General features: G+C 40.3%; 1 pseudogene; it reads left to right on the top strand.

Annotated features, from left to right (window-relative positions):
• Positions 1 to 10,366: 10,366 nt before the first annotated feature.
• On the top strand, positions 10,367 to 12,561 carry LOC125444213 (annotated as a pseudogene).
• Positions 12,562 to 13,127: the final 566 nt, after the last annotated feature.

Raw genomic sequence — 13,127 nt, forward strand, 5'->3', positions numbered from 1 at the left:
CTATCGCTAAGGGATACATGCAGCTGTTTGACAAAAGGAAATAGATCTTATCCTTTCCAGCCTAATTAATTTAGATTCTCCATTTTTCTGAAATATAGTGTCTCAAATTAGTAGGATTAACTGAATTACAAACAAAATTGAAAGAGGAGGAGGCGTAGGAGGCTTGGCGTAGGAGGTTAAGAGCTCGTGTATCTAATCTGGAGGAACCGGGTTTGATTCCCAGCTCTGCCACCTGAGCTGTGGAGGCTTATCTGGGGAATTCAGACTAGCCTGTGCACTCCCACTCACGCCAGCTGGGTGACCTTGGGCTAGTCACAGCTTCTCGGAGCTCTCTCAGCTCCACCTACCTCACAGGGTGTTTGTTGTGAGGGGGGAAGGGCAAGGAGATTGTAAGCCCCTTTGAGTCTTCTCCAGGAGAGAAAGGGGCATATAAATCCAAACTCCTTCTCCTCCTCCTCCTCCTCCTCCTCCTCCTCCTCCTCCTCCTCTTCTTCTTCTTCTTCTTCTTCTTCTTCTTCTTCTTCTTCTTCTTCTAAATTATTAAATGTGAAGGCCACCTTTTGTGCGTTTATGACCGGTGACCTGAGTTTGGGGTGGACCGAACCATATATTACATGGTGAATGTGGCATGACCACCATCAAAGGTTATGCCACAGATTACTGGATTTGCTTGAAGAAAATCCATGTAGGATAGGGGATAAAGAAAAGAGGGATATGAGGTGAGAATGAATGAAAACACTGACTGGATCCAACACTATACCATACAGAGGCCTCCCCCTGCTGCTATTTTTTTGTAGCTATCGACCAGCTGTAGTCTATCCTTTGATATATAGTTAACTGGGTTTAATTCCAGTTATAATTAGCATGATACAACCACACATAATCATACAATGAATCATTGTTATAGGGTGAAAGCTGAACACATTTTGTGTTGATAAAAAAGACAGGAGGAAAATGCTATGCTCGGGATTATAGGACAAACATGGGCAAATGCAGTATGAAATGTGGGCATTAGGAAGGAGAACAATTGAGCAAACAATTTGGCTACAGTTTTGTTAAATAAAAATATTACGTTAAAACTTGCTCAGTTTTTATCACAACTTGGAAAAGGGTTTTTTACATTATGGAAAGGAACGAAATAGATTAGCACACTACCATTGCTTTGAACTACTCCCGAAAGTGCACATTCCAAATAAAGTTAAATGTTTAAATTATGGAACACCCATTTTGTGATTGCCATCCTCAAAAGGATCCTCTACCTGGGAATGTAACTTTTCAAATGCTTTTTAAATGTTCCTTGTTAACATTTTCGTTCTAACAATTTTATTGCTAGATTTCCCTTTACAGTCATTTATTTTACCATATTTTACACAAACAAATGTATGAATTCATGATAGCCTTTATTGGCATTCCAAAATACAATAAATACAATAAAACAATAAAACAATTGTCCATAAAAGACAGATAGTTACGGCAGCCATTCAGAGTCTCATTAATAGTTTAGTCCAAATGGACTCATCAAAAGTGCCATTCCTATACACCTCTCCACAGACCTGACTGAAAACCCACCAACAGAGCCCAGGCATCACAACAGCATACAGTATCAACACTCCACTATAAAACACAGAGTTTGTTAGAGTGGCACAGAACAAGGGATAGGGGGCGAGGAAATGGGCAAACAATTGATTTGACTCCCATAGGTTGCCACAGCCTTCAGTTGTCACTCACTCTGTCTAGCAACCAATAACAAAACTACGACATCCCTCAATGAATCACCCACATTTGACTTTGGGTGACCGTGACCATGAACCCAAAGGTTGCTGGCAGAGGTAGGCACTGTGTGCCAGTAGCAAATAGTTAATGTAAGCAGCATTGTTGTTGTTATGATGATAGCAATCTAATGCTTAGTATCCATCCAGCGTTGAGTCTATAATCTTTAAAAGATATTTTGCTATGCTTTCGCAGAAGTAAGGATCAAGATTATCTAAGATTAAAGGAATCCTAAGAGCATCAGTTAAATGATTGTATAGAAGTGAAGCAATGATGGGTTGGGTCATTCTGATCTTGGCAAATCTTGCACAATGAAACAGAGTGCGTATGAATTGTAACTTTAACTATTCCATTTTTTTTTAAAAAAAAGATTAAAAATGACAAAACAACGCATTTTAAGTACCAAACATGGAGAACTTCTCAAAGTAACTACCAGAAGGGGTGGGAGGTGGGGAATCATACAATGTCATCCTGAGCACCAAGGAATTGTTAGAGAAATACAGCTATCAAATCCAAATTGGCTAACATTCCTATCTTTGATTGCTGACACGATGATTTCATTGGGAAATGATGTCACAGTATAGACATTCTTCCCAGCTATTCAGGAAGCAGCCTGCAACTAAGAAGGGAGCAGGTACATAGCAATAAAAATTAATAGTAATAATAAATGTGTGGGGGAAACTCTTATAAACACAATTAATTCCTGTTCTCTGTGAGATGCTTCCTGGAGATCAGTTCAGTACTGAGAATCAGAATGTGGCATTTGGGGAGAAAGATGCAAGTCAGTATGTCTGTGTGGCTAAAATGGCAAATGCTACCATAGCCACTGTGTTTTTTTCCCCTTGGTGCTCAGGTAAGCAGGAATAAAAGAGATCCAAACACAGCAAAACACCACCATGTTGAAGGTATTAAACTTAGCTTCATTGAAAGTGTCAGGAAGTTTTCTCATGGGAAAGCTGTGACAAACTAACAATAGCTAGAAAGCCAATTTAGACCAGAGTACAGTAGAATAGAGAGATGAACCCTTCATGGCATCCTATTATTATTTTATTTATTTTATTTATTTATTCAATTTGGTAAACCGCCCTACCCCCAAAGGGCTCAGGGCGGTGCACAACAAACAACAATACAATAAAACAAATCGAATAACCCCAGTTAAAATACAAAGCCTTAAAACTATAAAACTACGGCAGCAGTAGTAGCCTTCAATAAATAATTTGATTAATAATAGACTATTATGATTTGCCTACCCTATGAATGGATGTCAACATCTCGGAAAGGAGGGGATGTCAAGAGCCGTTCAATACAAATCCCCATTTGAATAAGGGAACAGGAGAGAACAAAGGATTTGGTGTAACGACCCAAAGGACCCCCAAAATATTATTTATATATATTTCTGCTTTAAAATCATATTGGCAAAAGTCAGTTGCCAAAAGCACTCCTATGGGTGTAGGTAGCAGCATGTCCAAAGGTCACAGGTCTGCTTTACAAAATCTAATCAAGAGGATGAGTCACCCCAGCATAACCTGGAGGTCTCATTTTGTTTGTGGCCAGAAGCTTGATTACCTCACCTTGCAAAGATACTGTTAAAGACAAAGAATATGGAAAGCCACCTCAGTATCAGATTCTGCATTTCCCTATCTCTTCTGGAAACCAAGTCATCAACAGATGGTTGCTTCTCTGCATCTCCTCTTCCCATTGTTATGAATTTTCCTAAAGCACCCACCTTTCCCCGGTCTAATGTCTCAGCCCAAAATCAGAGTTACTTTGCATAAAGCCATTCTGTGCTTCCTGACTTAATCTAGGACCAATTGACTCCCATTGTCCCAAGGTGCAGAACAATAGAAGAGCTGATTAATGACCTCAGCACCACCCAAGCCCAGCATGGGAAATTCCAGAGAATTTAGAAAAAAAAGGAAAACTCACTAGCTCCCGCCTCTTCCTGGGCAAAAGGGTATAAAAGATCAGTTCACCCCAACACATGTGCTCTTTGCCACATGTGCTCTTGCTGTGGTGTTGAGACATGGATTCGTCCTTCATTGGGTTCCTGTGCTGGCATGGAATCCCTGCCTTCTACTTCTACCCTCCTAAGAATCGTTAGGTAAAGTATTTCCCTGAAAACCCCCCTCCATTTCTATCATCCAATCTATCTTTTAAAACCTTTTTTATATCTCAGGAACTTGAATGTATGTGCCCTTGTGTCTTGCTGTGTGTGTGTATTTTTAAACAAATTTATATAAACATTTAAACTCAATTTGGACTCTTGCTTCTCTGTGGAATATCCATTGCTAGAATTCCTTCCCCGTAGATACAGTCTAAAAGATCTCCTCTCGGCCCCTCTCGCTGCCAACGTGAGTGTTCATTCCCCATTGATCTACTTTTAAAAACTATATGTGTGCTGTTACACTTTTTAGCAGCTGGTGGAGAATCCCTTTAATAAAATCCTTACCCCTGTTAAGGCCGTAACATTGGGTATTTTCATCCCCAACCATTTCCTCATCCTGTTGCCTGGTTTTGTAGCCATGAAGGCCAAGACCACTATGATAGTTTTTTTGCCAGCATACAAGACAACGAAACACTGAAAATGATGCCAAAAGACATTTGACAAAGAAGGCAAGTCATTTTCCCAGGCTTCCCAATGAATAACAGGGATGAAAAGTAGCAAAGCAAGACAGGGCTGAGAAGAACACAGATGAGGTTCCACTTGTTGGCTTTGACAATAGGAATATTCTAGTTCCTGAGAAAGGTATCTATAACCAGCCCTGTGATCACAACAAACAAATTGCAAGAGGGACCAGAATGAGCCCTGTAGATTCTTCATAGGTTAGGAAGGCTTGTATACATAGAATACATAAACAAAAGATATTTAAAACAATAGAATCTCAAATGTTTAATGAGGTAGGCTGGTGAACTCTCATAGCATGCAGCAGGAACTTTGTAATCAATTCTATTATTGATGAGCTCTACATTGCCAAAGAAATGATGTTCTAGTTTTGTGAGATTTCCTCTTCCTTTTGGAAAGAAAGGGTTCAAAAAATTAGCCCAGATACTAACATAAAAAATTATCCTTCAGCTTCCAGAGAACAATGTCTCTGTCAGACATAGTCGATTTTTCTATAGATAAGAGTCATATGAATTGCAGTATTTGTAGGTGGTTCAGTTTGTTTGCTACAACTGAGAAAGACCTATAATTTGTGATGTCAGAACTGTCTTTATGACATTAATCCAAAGCAGGTCCATGTTTTGCTGAGCAACTTCATTGACCATCTCATCCCACCCATGGATATAATAATTTATCTAATTGCTATGTTAACACATAACCCAGTCTACCAGAGAAACACTAATAGCATTGATTACCAACTGGTGATATGGGAAGAAGTTGTCTCGTACATGTGTTGATCCCGTGCTAGATAGGGTTGTATGGCTCAAAGCCAGCAGGTGTAGCAGTTTCAAATAACACTGGTGCCCTGAATCTCACAATAGTGGCATCTATCAGCATACCAGAGATGACATGTGTGTATGCAACACTCCACTGACTATGGTCGGCTCCATAGTTGTATCAAAACCCAATGAATTAGAATACCATTGGCCCCACATGGTTCTAAATATCAGCTTTCTAGAATAGGAATCCATAGGGTCAGCTTTTACATATATATATATATATATATATATTTAATAATTTGGCCTTTAGTAGAAACATACTATGTAGAAGTAAGCAGTTAACTTGCTAACAAGGAAGGGATCAGCTCTTAAGCATACAGAAATGCGGTAGTATAGTACAAACAGCAAGGTCACCATTAGTGATCATAAAGTGTATTTATTTCCTCATTTTTGTTTAACAAAGTGTCAATTGTATGGTGTAAGCTAAGCAGTTATACTCTTTTAATTAAAACCATGTGCAATGTGTACCCTCTTCACTTCTATAATAATTCTTCAGGCAGGGAAACCACTCACTAACCAAGGCCTGTCAGATTTTCCTATCTTTTTTCCTTCGGGGACTGAGTTGCCTTCAGAAATGGTAGCATTTGGTGAGAAGAAACACTTTACTCAGCCCTGTTATGCTTCCCAGAAGGTGAGGAAACCTGTTGACCTTTTAATCCTTTCCACGCCTCCACTCACTAGACATATTAAAATAAATATACTGAAGGAGAAGTAAGCTAAGAACAGTAACTCAGATTAATTTAACAGACAGAGAAGATGGTAAAGGAAAAATATTAACTTGGAGTTGGATAGAGGCAAGAGAAATGAATGAAGGCAAGTGGAATGTATATACATTAATGACACAAGGAAAGCTTGACACAGAGGTTTCAAGTTTTTTTTATTTTTCAGCACAGCATTTAAGATTACTCAGTTATGGATTCAGTTTAGATGTTGGTTTCATAGATGTTACTCAGGCCCTTCCACGCATGTACAAAATAATGCGTTTCAAACCACTTTCCTGACGCTGTTTGCAAGTGGCTTTTGCCATTCATACAGATTCAAAGAGCACTGAAAGCAGTTTGAAAGTGCATTATTCTACATGTCTTGAGAATCAAACCTCAGTTTCTACAGTTCCTTTATCTTAGATGGTACTTGCTTATGGGTGTCATGGCCTGGCTGCTGGTGAAGCCCAGGAAGCAAGCTGAGGTTAGCAACAGATCATGGTCTACAACGTAGTCTACAACTAAGCCACAGTTCATGCCCCACCATATTTATTTAATTATTTATTTAGTAAATTTATATACACCACCCTCCCCGAAGGAAGTGTCTTAAAATGTAAAACACTGCAGAATCAACTCTTTGTCCTTTTTAGTTTACTTCCATCTTAGTACACACCAGTTTTACTTTCACTTGCCATCTTAACTGCAAAAAGTGGAAACATACACAATAACTGCTGTTGCCAAATCACAAAAAAAGCCATATATATTGAAGGATCAGAAAAGTAACGGGAGTACATGAGCTTCTGTGAAACACAGTTAGAAGTGAACGTGATTTACAAAGAAGCTCATACCCTACCAGAAATTTATTAGTCTTTCAGGCGGTGGGCGGGCTACAAGGAAGGGGGCTGCACATTGCCAGGTATGTACCTGGGGCGCGAAATCACCCCTGCTCCAGCCTGCTCCCCACCCACCCCACCTTGCCAGGCCTGGCCTGCCTGTGGGCCCATTTTCAACCAGCAGAAGGTGTTTTCTGCGTCTGGAAAAGATGAGGGAGTGGGGGGTGAGGCAGGGCTGCAAGGAGCAGAAAACACCAGAGATAAGCCCTGGGCATACTCCTGCCCAGCTAATGGCTTCTGCTTTCCAGGTGCTACTAGACTTTTGCTCTTTTCCATTGCCACAGAACTAACATGGCCACCCATCATGTTTATCTATATTGATGGAGTTAAACATTAAACATTGTAGATGGCTGCGGGGCTTGGAAAGGAATTAGATTTTCAGAGGGGGAGCGAGGCAATAGCTAGGATTGGTAAACATCTGACTGCTATGAAAGATGTGACAGAGAATATTGGGATTGCAGGACCAGAATATAAACTAAAAAGCTAAGTCATCCAATCCAGTCCTCCCTTCTCAAATTATCTGAAGTCATATTCATTTAGTTCAGTGTATCCTTCAGTACAATAGTCCAGGTCAGCTGCTGAGAAAATAAAGAAACAAAAAGTCCTTGGTCTAAGGGCAAAAAGAGCACTTCCCTACCAAGTACACCAGTTCCTCCCTTCCCAAATCTGTTCAAGGCAGACTTCCATTTTATATGATGAGATCTTTTAGAACAGGAAAAATTATGGCAAAAGCAATATCGAGTACTGACTGACTAGTGTTCCAGCAAAAGTAGCAATTCTTCAGACTTGCCTAGTCTGATCTTCCCCGATTCCGCATGGCCAACTCACATGGTTCAGGGTGAATTTTTTTAAAGATCATGGGTTTTTTGTTTTTTTAAATCCAACATTCTACTATATGTTTTCTCTCAAACACGGTGGTAAGATCTGTGAAAGACCTTTTATTAGAACCAACCAAATTGTTATCAATAAACTGTTCTGGTTTATTCATCTAGGACCACAAAATCTGGCTAGCACTAACAATCCTGAATCTTTATTTAATGTTACAATGCAGCAAATTCAGAACGATATACTGCATAGATGTTCTGTCCTTGAAAATCTGTAGGTTATGCAGTCATTCAAGTTCATCGGACCAGCGCTGTCAAGACCCACTTCAGTTAAGTCAGAAGAAATCTGCAGTTTCACCCTTAAAGAAATCCACAAGACTGGTCTATGTTGTGTCTATGCTTTGGAAACAAAGGGTCAGGATGTTTTAGGAGTCGTGCTAAAAGAAATATTATTTCAGATTTTATTTGTATCCAGCTGATAGTGGGAGGAGGAACACAGATTAATTTCTGAACCTATATACTGTACTGATTTCTCTGGAACTTTCACAATCACATAAGTGTGCTTAGTTTTGCAACAACAAAAGTGAGGGGGGGGGCTGCACAAGGCAAAAGATAGAAAGCAAGAGAAACAAATGAACAGCAGATGAAAATGAATTCTGTAATAATTTTCAATAGCCCTATGTATTTCATGTACCGGATTTTGTCAGGGAGAACTCTTTCAGATTTTTTTTTTTGTGTCGGTCTGGACAGCATCCCCTAGACTTCCCTCTCCCCAAACCCCACTTTCTCCTGGCCAGCCCGACTCACTTTTACCATTAGGCAAGGCACAGGCAGATAATGGCAGATTGTCCCAGGTGGTTTGGGGGGGAGTGGGAGCTGCTCATACTGCGGGAATTGCTGCTGCTGGAAGGTTTTAGTCCACCCGAGGGATGGATGCCTGGATCTTGAAGAAGCCTCACTGGCCTCAGGCAGGCAGGAAATCTTTAAACCCACTGATGAGAGGGCTCCACCTTGCCTGAGAGGTGAAGCATAAGGAAAGACCCAGATGCTGAGGAGGAGGTGGCACCCATGCAGGGCCTGGGAGGGGCAACACTACCTGGGATCGGGGGCAGGGAGAGCACAGCAAGAATGAGCAGGTAGGGAAAGAGGTGGAAGGTATATTTCCCAGCCGAGAGGAATGCAGAATTGGGGATTTTTTTGATGGGACAGGAATACAAGAGGCTGAGGTGCCCAGATAGCCAGGAAGGAAGTTGGATGGCTGTCTCTAAGACAAGAGACAGCCAGGGAGGCAGGTCACTGCCAGCAGCTGGTCTGGCTCCATTCTGAGGCCAGAGGAGGAAGGCCAGCCCGACACCACGAGTAGAGATAAGGGGCACAGGAAGCAAAATGTGCAAAGAGTTCTATGTAATAAATGATAATAATAATAAGCCTTTATTGGCCAAAAATTTAACAATATTACAGTACAATGATAGCATAAACAATATGAACAGATGAATAAAGAAATTAAAAAAAAAACAGAAGCTTTTGTAATTTCAAACAGGAAATTTGCAACTGTCTCACAAAATGTCAAATCAGTACTATTCAACAAGTAAGGTATCTTGCTTGTAATAGTCTGGCAACTGAAAACAATTTGCTAAAACTTAGTCCTTATCAAAGAATTGAGTCCTGATTCTTTCATGCTGGGCATTTCAAATAAAAGAGTACTCAGCATTTCCACACTACCATTATTATTACAAAGGGCAAAATCTTGGTTCTATCAATGTTCCTGTATCTTCAATCAGAAGAGCCAAAAGAGTAATACATTAAACTAGGTGCCAGGGCTCTTCTTGTTTAGAAGGATCTGACAAAGAGCCGAAGATTATACATACTTCCTTGTACTGGACCAGGATCAACATGCAAATCAAAGAATATTTTCTTTTTAGCCACTAGCATTTGGAACTGTAAGTCCAACATTTTTTGTTCAACCATTTAAAAGGCTTAAGTAGAGAATAAAGCAGATTAATTCATCAACTGGAGTCAATGTTTTCCTGTTTCTTCTCCGTAAGGAGATACAATTTAGAGATGAAGCTATCGCTAGCATCAGTTGAGAGTTCCAGCATTGCAGTATACCATAACCAATATGGTAGATAGTATTGGTCAGCTCCTAAAACAAATATATCCCTGAGTATTATATTTTCATTTTTTATCAGTTTTACAGAATGTCTTATCCTTGTATATGTAAAGTGCAGAAGCTTAAGCCCGAAGTCCAGTGATTGACTGGAGACTACCAAGAAAGATTTTGCAGTGATCACTGTAAAACCACTTGCCTTGAGAAACCCTGTAAAATTAGCTGCAACTGGATGGCATTTCACATGCACGTATCCCTGGCATAATGAAACAGGAAGTTAATGATGCGAATCTGAAGAATTCCTCCAAGAAATTAAAATGAACAAGCAAAATATGCTTTGTCAATGCAAGTTGCTATCAAAATTCAGAAGAAAATGTTTAGGAGAAACTTTTTTTGATTTCTTTGTAGAAGGTATCAGCTGAGCTTTTATTATCGAAGGAGGAATATAAAGCTAATTTCTGTGGTCGCAGTGTAACTGTTACTGGTTGTTCTGAAAAGGTTTGAGAATAAATTAAGTGTTGGCTCCATCCTCAAAACATGTATTATGGTTTTAAATGGGTGGTGGTGGTGGTGGGGTTACATAAATTGTAAACAATTAATTCATTTGACTGCCTTGTGGAACGTGTGACCCTTCAGGACAGAGAGGTACTGTTACTTACATCTTATACCCCCCTGGTTGCCTTTAGATTCACTTTCTTCAAGTACTATTTTTGGGATGATAATTGTAAGCATGAATCTAATTCATAATGAATGCGGTTTTTTACCAATGTAAAGCATGAATGAAGGGTAATCTATAAGAGAGGAGGCTTGAGGCAAGTGAAATCTAGTACTGGAGAGGAAGAACCACTGGAAGAGACTGGAAGGGAGTCTGATGAAGACATGGAGGTGTGATGAGACAGATTCTGAGAAACGGTGGTCTAGACGAAGATGTATTTATGAAAGACGCACGGAAGCAGAAGCAAAAAATAATTCTAGTTCAATTTATCTAAAACGAAGTCAATGGCAACAACTACAACAATGGTCCAAATATATTGTCGAAGGCTTTCACGGCTGGAATCACTGGGGTGCTGTGTGGTTTCCGGGCTGAATGGCCGTGTTCTAGCAGCATTCTCTCCTGACGTTTCACCTGTATCTGTGGCTGGCATCTTCAGAGGATCTGATGGAGATCCCATCAGATCCTCTGATCCCATCAGATCCCACCAGATCCTCTAAAGATGCCAGCCACAGATGCAGGCGAAACGTCAGGAGAGAATGCTGCCAGAACCCTGCCATACAGCCCGGAAACCACACAGCACCCCAATGGTCAAAATGTATGCTGACCTGAAAAGGTTCATACAAAACAGAGAAGACTGGAGAGTTCTCAAGCAGTAAATGGAAACATGAAAGGTAGAGACAGCAACCAGGGTGCTTGTTTAATTAAGGATGCCGTTTATAATGCTCTTGCTTGTCGCTGCATTACATTGAATGTCTTTTCAATATGTGAAGAAGCCTCGGCTCCACAGTACCTGTTTTGCAAGCAAAAGGTTCTAGATCCATTCTCTAATGTCCAGCTAAATGCCCAGCTAAAATGATCAGGCAGGAGATAATGTGAACTATTTCTAACTGGCACCCCGGGCTGCCACTACCAGCTATTGGCAATGCAGACCTCAGTGGACGAAGGGTCTGATTTGGTAAGGCAGCGTCACATATTAATGTGTTCAGTATACTCTGCATGCTATATTTGCAAGACTTGGGGGAACTCAAAACGGCTGAACAGACCTACAGTAAACTGCCGAACATGTCATTGATCCCTGAATCTGGTTACTATAAGCAATGGCACAATATCTGCTTCACAAACTCTCTGTGAAGTCAGCATGTCTGCTTTTGTTTTGTTTGTTCTCCTCAGATGAGATGCTCTGACGGCATGAAGTATGAATGAGACTTCTATCACCTATTTCACTCTCCTTGGATTTCCCAACTGTTTGGAGGTGCAGATTTTCATGTTTGTTCTACTTTCTGTAGTCTACGCGGTCACTGTAACTGGTAATTGTCTCATTGTCATTATTACTTGGGCAGACGTGACCCTGCATACTCCCATGTACTTTTTTCTGAGAATCTTGTCATTTCTGGAGATCTGCTACATCTCTGTCACTCTCCCAAAGATGCTACAGATCTTGCTCTCCAAGGACAAGTCCATCTCGTTCAATGGGTGTGCTGCCCAAATGTATTTCCTCTTGTTTCTGGGGACAGTTGAGTGTTTTCTTTTCTTTTGGCCTCCATGTCTTATGACCGCTATGTTGCAATATATAGTGCTGGTGTCCAAACGTGTTTGTGTCTGTTTGGCTTTGGCTTCATGGACGGCGGGTATTCTGATTCCACTGGTGAACACGTCCTGGGCATTTAGTTTGTCCTATTGTGGCTCTAACAAGATCAACCATTTCTTCTGTGACTTCCCACCAGTTCTGAAGTTAGCCTGTGCAGACACATCCTTGAATGAGATGGTGATGCTAGTGAGCAGTTTAGTCATCACTCTGATACCTTTCATGATTATACTGGCATCCTATACCTGCATCTTGGGCACCATATTAAGGATGCCTTCAGCTAAAAATCGGCATAAGGTGTTCTCCACATGTTCTGCACATCTCTTTATGGTGACCCTTTTCTATGGCTCGGCCAGTTTTATGTACTTACATCCCAAATCCAGTTTCTCTTCGGAACGAGACAAATTCCTCTCTCTTTCTTACACAGTGATAACACCAATGCTAAACCCTATCGTCTATAGCCTGAGGAACTCTGAAGTGAAAAAGGCCCTGACAAGATTGTTTAAAAGGAAGACAATGTTCTAGATTGTTGTTTTAATACAGGGATCAAATGTGCGTGACACCAGAATACTGGTAAGACTATTATATGTAATGAAAATATGCTGCTTCCTGTAAAATCAGCTAAATGTACCTTCCTAAGTATAAGACTTCAGGTACTAGGTAGGTACTAGGTAGAATTAATAATAATTTATTAGAAATATTCCTTGAGTACCATTCTTCATTTATGAAGTGCTCCAAGTGTGGATATGTGTAAGACTGTGCTATGCAATAATATTTTGAGCATATATAAGTCAAGTCAAGTGTCTATTGTTTGAGCCATTGGCAATAACAATACAGAGATACATGCAGTTAAAACATTTAAGTTAAAACAATAACTTAGTTTTACATTAAAATATAAATTATTTGTATTCGCGATCAGATCCAAGTATGTGAATCTCACTCCTTTACATTTACCCGATCTCCCCGATTTATTTCGATTACACTACTTGTTGGACAACCCTGATCCTTCTCTCTGTATGATAGTGGCAGACCTTCTCCTGGAAATTACTAAATGCCAGTAGATTTCCTTCGTCCTAACATGTATATCCTGT

This window comes from Sphaerodactylus townsendi, linkage group LG15 (assembly GCF_021028975.2).
Source record: "Sphaerodactylus townsendi isolate TG3544 linkage group LG15, MPM_Stown_v2.3, whole genome shotgun sequence".
Taxonomy (NCBI): Eukaryota; Metazoa; Chordata; class Lepidosauria; order Squamata; family Sphaerodactylidae; genus Sphaerodactylus; species Sphaerodactylus townsendi.